The 6,986-nt window shown below is 43.7% G+C and overlaps 1 long non-coding RNA gene across 2 annotated transcripts; it reads left to right on the top strand.

Annotated features, from left to right (window-relative positions):
* The first annotated feature begins 492 nt into the window (after positions 1 to 492).
* On the top strand, positions 493 to 6,776 carry LOC149327403 (uncharacterized). 2 transcript variants are annotated; one of them, XR_016286040.1, is made up of 3 exons: positions 493 to 750; positions 1,534 to 1,737; positions 5,802 to 6,776. It is a non-coding gene; the product is annotated as an uncharacterized LOC149327403 (long non-coding RNA). The 2 variants fall into 2 exon arrangements; XR_016286039.1 differs by having other exon boundaries at positions 494 to 750; positions 1,557 to 1,737; positions 5,802 to 6,775.
* Positions 6,777 to 6,986: the final 210 nt, after the last annotated feature.

A 6,986-nucleotide genomic window follows, 5' to 3' on the forward strand; every position in this document is an offset into this window, starting at 1 on the left:
GGTACACACACGTACACTAAATCGCATGAGCCAAGCTGTGTAGAGTACGCTAAGCCACACAATATGCGAAAATAAAAACCGAAACCAGTAGCGTTTGGCAACATCATCATCATTCCTTATTCTGCGACGCAGAATAAGGCAGACAGTGCAGCCGTGCAGCGGCTGCGGCTTTCCTGGCCCCAGATGCGTCGCCTGTAGCTGCCCGGCATGCTGCCCGGTTTTCCAAGCTTTCGTTCGCAGCGCCGCCAGAAACAGATGGTTGTGAGTAGTCGCATTTTTTCACCGCAATCATTCCAATTTGCTGACTTTGTAATTGAAACAAAATATTTTGTCGTTTAATGCAACAAGTTTGTGGCAAAATGGGCTTTATCAATTCTTTCTTAACGCGTGTAAAGTTAGGCGACATTAGCGCCACTTTTCCGTTCGCTGGCGGCGGATTGCGAGTCTCATGTTGGGCGCGCGCTACACTATCTTTTTTAGGACGCTGAAACGACTCTTTGTTGGTGGGTTGCGACGGTTGTGATGTGGGCGCGTTTCTTCAGTTTGTTTGTGTTAAATGTGCGGCCTCGTTAGTGTTGTGGTAGTGTGACTGAACTCGGAAGGTGACAGATGGCTCCAGTGCTGCGGAAGACGTTCTTACGCGCACGCAGTGCTCAAAAACTGCTCTGACGTACTGCACGCAACCACGCCGAGAGCGGCCGGCGCCCGATGCCCGATAGAAGAAACGGCTTGCCGTGAACGTTGACAAATGTAAGTACAGAACTGGAAAATGACTTCTGCGATGTGTCGGGGGTATGATTGAGGGCTGCGAATGCATTTGGGTTGGTCTTCACGTCTTGTTCGCAGTGAGGTGCAAAATGCGGGCACCACGCGATCGTTTGCAGAGAGAAGGTGTTCTGACACGCTCGCTTGCCAACTATGCAACTTTTAACCCGCCGCCTCACGCTGTTTGCGTCAGCTCCTCGGCGCAGGAGTTATGTGATAGAATTTGGTTGCACGCCGAGAACTATGGGGTGCTGCCTGATTCGTTATTCCGACTGAACAGGAGCAGCGCGTGAAAAGGAGACCATAAGAACGAAAAGTGCTTGTAGCGGCGTGCGTCTTTTGATTCTGCTGCCTGAGTGTTTACTGGATAAGGAGCATTGCCCGTTCTACGTCGCAGTCACATCAAGTGCTGTGTTTCTTGATAGTTCTGGTCAACGAAACGACGATTAAAAATAGCAGAACCATTCCATTGCAGTGCAGCTGAGGTAATCGCACAATGGAAGGTTTGTTGTCATTTTATTTTTTTACGTTCACTACATTTATGTCATTCCCCCATTTTCAGTCTGAAGCGATAAAAGTATAACGTGATTCGCGAATAATAGCTTTAAGAAAAGTATGACAAGCTTTGTAAACCATTTTTTTGCTAACTATTGGAGGCATAGGTAATTAATAATTAGCCTCCACTCATGAACACATTGGACTGAACAGCTAGAGGTTTTAATGGGATGTGGCTTCTGTGATGTTTATGAAAGCATGGCTCTAATGCAGCCTTTCTTCAAATGCACCCGCAGTCAAGTCCTGTACAGCTGCTCCACCGGTATCATCACGCTACTTTTGCACCAGCTTTCATCTGTCATCGAGCCAATGCTACCTCAACCAGAGGCAAATGACATCAAGACCTGCTGGTTCAGCCTATCAGCCATTGACACTGGATATCAAGCATGTGCCACTTGTAAAAGGATAGGTAGACAAGTGGGTATATTTTCCTTGTCTTTTTTAGCCTGCCAAAAATCTTCTGGTCCAGGCTCCCTCTCTCTTTCGTTTTTTTTTCTTTTAAAAGAGGACCAAGAGAAAGGGAAAAGATATTGCGGGCGTCATGAAAGCGCTCCCCTAGTCAAGTGCATTGTGTTATAGTGTGAAATGCTTTCTATAGTTTTTTCCCTCATGCCTCTCGTGCTTGGAAATCTTGACCACTGTATAGACCAAATTAAAACAATTATCTGCTTCATGACCTTATACAGCAGTCTAAAAGCAGCAAATAAATTTTATAGGTTTACTTCAGCAGTACCTACCTCTTACAAGGTATGGCATGTTTGAAGTGAACCAGTGATGTGATAGGCATGGCCTAACGGGCAATGCATAATTGAATATTGGCGTTCAAGTGGAGCACTCTGCTTTAGAAGCATATTTGTTGCTAGCATCAATAATTGATACCTTACCAGGTTATCCTTGCATTACATGAAACCCTGCAAAGCTTACATTTTAGCTGTACAGAAGAAAGGTGCTTATTCGATGTCATGAGCATTGCTGAGGTTTTCTTTCACACTTCCTTTGTCACAACTGACTGCACTGTACAGTTGAAATGCATTTGGAATTGAGTATTGGTGCATTGTTTTTTTATTCATGCCGACGTTCAGTTACTGATTGCATTACACTAGCTGAGCCTAAGTCAACAAATATTGCTGTGACCTTAACAAGACCCCTGGCTTTACTTGAACCGATGCATTTGATGTTGCCTTTCTCCAGTGCCATCAAGGTTTGTAATAAGCTGTGTAAATAACTTATTTTCTTTCTCGAGGTATTTATTGCTGCAATTAGTGACAGGTAATTTCCTAAAGAACAACCTAAGTGCACATTTTTATCTTCTTTGGAACACTTGTTTGCTTGTTTCCCTTGTATTCTTAACTTAAACAGATATGAGCAGGCCTCAGCACTAGAGGGATGTGCTGCGGGACAAATAAAAAACTACCAGTCCAGCTGCTCCCTTAGGGGCACGTTTCTGAGGCTTTTATCGCGTGTAGTTCTATGCAGCTTTACTTACAAGTATTGTATCTGACGCAGTGTGTGCCTTAATATTTTGATTCATTTGCTTTAGAGTGTGCCACTCTTGCCCTGACGACCTTGCTCACCTTTGTACTCTTTGTTCATACATTTTCCCCTAACACCTGGTATAGCTCCAAATGATACATTATCTACAGCAACATGTGCATTATATTGCATTGTCTTTGTGCCATCACTTTTGAAAACAAAAGCTGCCTGAATTTTTGTGCAGACAAATCAGAAACACAAAATAATTTTTATATTTTATGGCCTGCATGTTATCTTCATATGACTGGGATGGCTAAATATCTCTTCGTGGTAGCCTAATTTGGTCATCATCATCATCAGCCTGACTACACCCACTGCAGGGCAAAGGCCTCTCCCATGTCTCTCCAATTAACCCTGTCCTTTGTCACTTGCCGCCACTGTATCCCCGCAAACTTCTTAATCTCATCCGACCACCTAACTTTCTGCCGTCCCCTGCTGCGTTTGCTTTCTCTTGGAATCCACTCCGTTACCCTTAAGGACCAGCGGTTATCTTGCCTTCGCATTACATGCCCTGCCCAAGCCCATTTCTTCTTCTTGATTTCAACTAAGATGTCATTAACCCGCGTTTGTTCCCTCACCCACTCCGCCCTCTTCCGATCTCTTAACGTTACACCTATCATTTTCCTTTCCATAGCTCGCTGCGTTGTTCTTAACTTAAGCTGAACCCTCTTTGTTAGCCTTCACGTTTCTGCCCCATAAGTGAGTACCGGTAGGATACAGCTGTTGTATACTTTTCTCTTCAGGGATATTGGTAAGCTACCAATCATGATCTGAGAGAATCTGCTATATGCGCTACACCCCATTCTTATTCTTCTAGTTATTTCCCTCTCATGATCCGGATCTGCGGTCACTACCTGCCCTAAGTAGACATATTCTCTTACTACTTCCAGCACCTCGCTACCAATTGCGAACTGCTGTTCCCTTGCTAGGCTGTTGAACATTACTTTGGTTTTCTGCATGTTAATTCTTAGCCCCACCGTTCTGCTCTGCCTGTCTAACTGGTTGATCATGCTTTGCAGTTCTTGTCCTGAGTGGCTTAGCAAGGCAATGTCATCAGCGAATCGCAAATTACTCAGGTATCCTCCATTAACTCTTATCCCTAACTGTTCCCATTCCAGTCCCCGGAATACCTCTTGTAAGCAGGCATTGAAGAGCATTGGCGAGATCATGTCTCCCTGCCTGACACCTTTCCGTATTGGAATTTTATTGCTGACTTTATGGAGAGCTATAGTAGCTGTGCAATCGTTATAAATATCTTCCAATATTTTCACATAACACTCTTCCACACCCTGATTCCGCAATGCCTGCATGACAGCTGATGTTTCCACTGAGTCAAATGCTTTCTCGTAATCAATGAAGGCTATATATAGGGGTTGGTTATATTCCGCGCATTTTTCTATCACCTGATTGGTAGTGTGAATGTGGTCTATTGTCGAGTATCCTTTACGAAAGCCTGCCTGATCATTTGGTTGACTAAAGTCCAAGGTTGTCCTGACTCTATTAGCGATTACCTTAGTAAATACCTTGTAGGCAACGGACAATAAGCTGATTGGTCTGTAATTCTTCAAGTCCTTGACGTCTCCTTTCTTATGAATTAAGATAATGTTAGCGTTCTTCCAAGCATCTGGTACTCTCGAGGTCACAAGGCACTGCGTATACAGGGTGGCTAGTTTTTGTAGCACAATCTCTCCTCCGTACTTCAACAAATCTGCTGTTACCTGATCCTCACCAGCTGCTTTCCCTCTTTGCATTGCTCCTAAGGCTTTCTTTACTTCCTCCTTCGTTACTGGCAGGATGTCCCATTGCTGTGCTCGACTGCCTCCCTCAGTAACTTGATGATTACATTCGCTACTGTATAGATTTGTGTAGAATTCTTCGGCTAATTCAACTATCTTATCCATATTGCTGATGACATTGCCCTGTTTGTCTTTTAGCGCATACATCTGGTTTTTACCTATGCCCAGTTTTCTCCTCACTGATTTTAGGCTACCTCCGTTCCTTAGAGCATGCTCGATTTTCTCCACGTTAAACTTTCTTATGTCGGCTACCTTGCGCTTATTTATTAACTTCGATAGATCTGCTAGTTCTATCCTGTCTGTGGAGTTAGAAGTCCTCATGCTTTGGCGTTTCTTAATCAGATCTTTAGTCTCCTGAGATAGCTTGCTGGTATCCTGTCGAACCATCCTACCACCTACTTCTGTGGCGCACTCTGTAACGATAGCTGTAAGATTATCATTCATTGTTTCAACACTGCGGTCGTCTTCTTCAGTTAAAGCGGAAAATCTGTTTTGCAGCGACAGTCTGAATTCCTCTACCTTCCCTCTTAATGCTAACTCGTTAATAGCCTTTCGCTTCACCAGTTTCCTCCGTTCCCTCTTCAAATCTAAGCTAACACGAGACCTTACCATTCTGTGGTCGCTACAACGGACCTTACCGAGGACCTCCACATCCTCTACGATGCCAGGGTGTGCACACAGTATGAAGTCTATTTCATGTTTAGTCTCACCATTGGGGCTCTTCCACGTCCACTTCCTGTTTGCTCGTTTGCGGAAGAAGGTATTCATAATCCGTAAACTATTTCTATCTGCGAACTCTACTAATAACTCTCCCCTACTGTTCCTAGAACCTATGCCATAGTCACCTACCGCCTTGTCTCGAGCCTGCCTAATTAGGTGTAACACGTTAATGTCAGTTCCTGTGAATATCATTCAGTCTTCGAATGTGGGGGTAGAATTGAACACAACAGCATGTTATAGCTTTTTCTTGTTCAAGGACGCATTACATTTAGTTCTAGTCTTGTGACTGCTGCTTATGCTATTACTCAGCAGCCTTATCAAACTCACTCGGAGTGCTGCATTTTAGTGCACATTTAACTGATTGTTGCTGCTCCGTGTTTGATTCTATTAGAAGTTACTATAACTGTATACTTTGAATGTTTTCTTGTGCAGTTCTCTTGCTGCTGCATTCTGCCATGGAGAAGGCTACCTGTTCGTGCACACGTCTCATCACTAGGACGCTACCTCTTCCACTGGTGATGCAGACAAGTAACGACAGGGTTAATTGGAGAGGCATGGAAGAGGCCTTTGCCCTGCAGTGGGCATAGTCAGGCTGATGATGATGATGAACAACAAGCAGGCTGCCTGATATTGAGGACAAGTGTCAGGATAGTGCACCAACAAAGTCGCTTAAGCATTTCTGTGCTGATGAATTTTTATTAAAATCAGCTCATAGCTTAATATCTACATCCATGGGGACATTTAGCATATGTTTGGCATTTGTTTGACTTTTAATTCGCTAGTGTTTGCAGCCTTTAATGTTGGTCTTAAGACAGTGTAAGCATTGTTTCACTGTGTGGGATTTTTTAGCTGTTTTGGAGAGATGTGTGTGTATGCATGCAGTTTTTTTCCACGGGTTTGTTATGTGGCTCATGGAACTTTCATGTTACAGAAGAAATTATTTCGTTTCTGTGTTGTACAGGAAAGTGAGCAGTATTTATATGCACCAGGTGTTTCAGGGAAGAATAAGTAGTTTTCAAAAATATGGCTTTTGCTGCATAATATTACCAGTCTTAGCAGACACCAGAAAGCCGGTGAGGTGTATTTAGTAAGCTGGTTAACTAATTTCTGATAATTAACTTTTTAACTAACACAGGTTTGCAACTGGTTGCAGTTAGAGACTTTTAGCCAGTTGTTCGTAGTAGCCATATCAGTTTCTGGAATGTACAAAACATGATTACTTTCGCCGCTGTGGCTCGACAAAATTTGGCTGCATCGTGCGAAAATACATGCGCTTTTGAAAGCACACAGGGAAAGAAACCCTTCCAGTGCATGTAACTGCTACAAATCTCTAATGGCAACTAGACGCCTAACTCTGATAGTGAAGGAATCATATTCTTAGCAGTAAGAAACACACACAACACCAAGACACACACACACACAGGACACCCGCTAGACTTCAACTATCTTTACTGGACACTTGTACAACATAAATATGTATCACTGAGCACACGCAGGTGCCTCGTCATCCGCAACAGGTCTAACTACGCCCTGCCCTCTGCTGCAAGGCATACGGTTGCGCCGATAAACAATCTCTTTTTCTGCCAACACCAGGGAGGGAGTGCTTACACATGTCAC

The sequence above is a fragment of the Amblyomma mixtum genome, chromosome 10 (assembly GCF_055824585.1).
Source record: "Amblyomma mixtum isolate Tamu chromosome 10, ASM5582458v1, whole genome shotgun sequence".
NCBI classification, from domain to species: Eukaryota; Metazoa; Arthropoda; class Arachnida; order Ixodida; family Ixodidae; genus Amblyomma; species Amblyomma mixtum.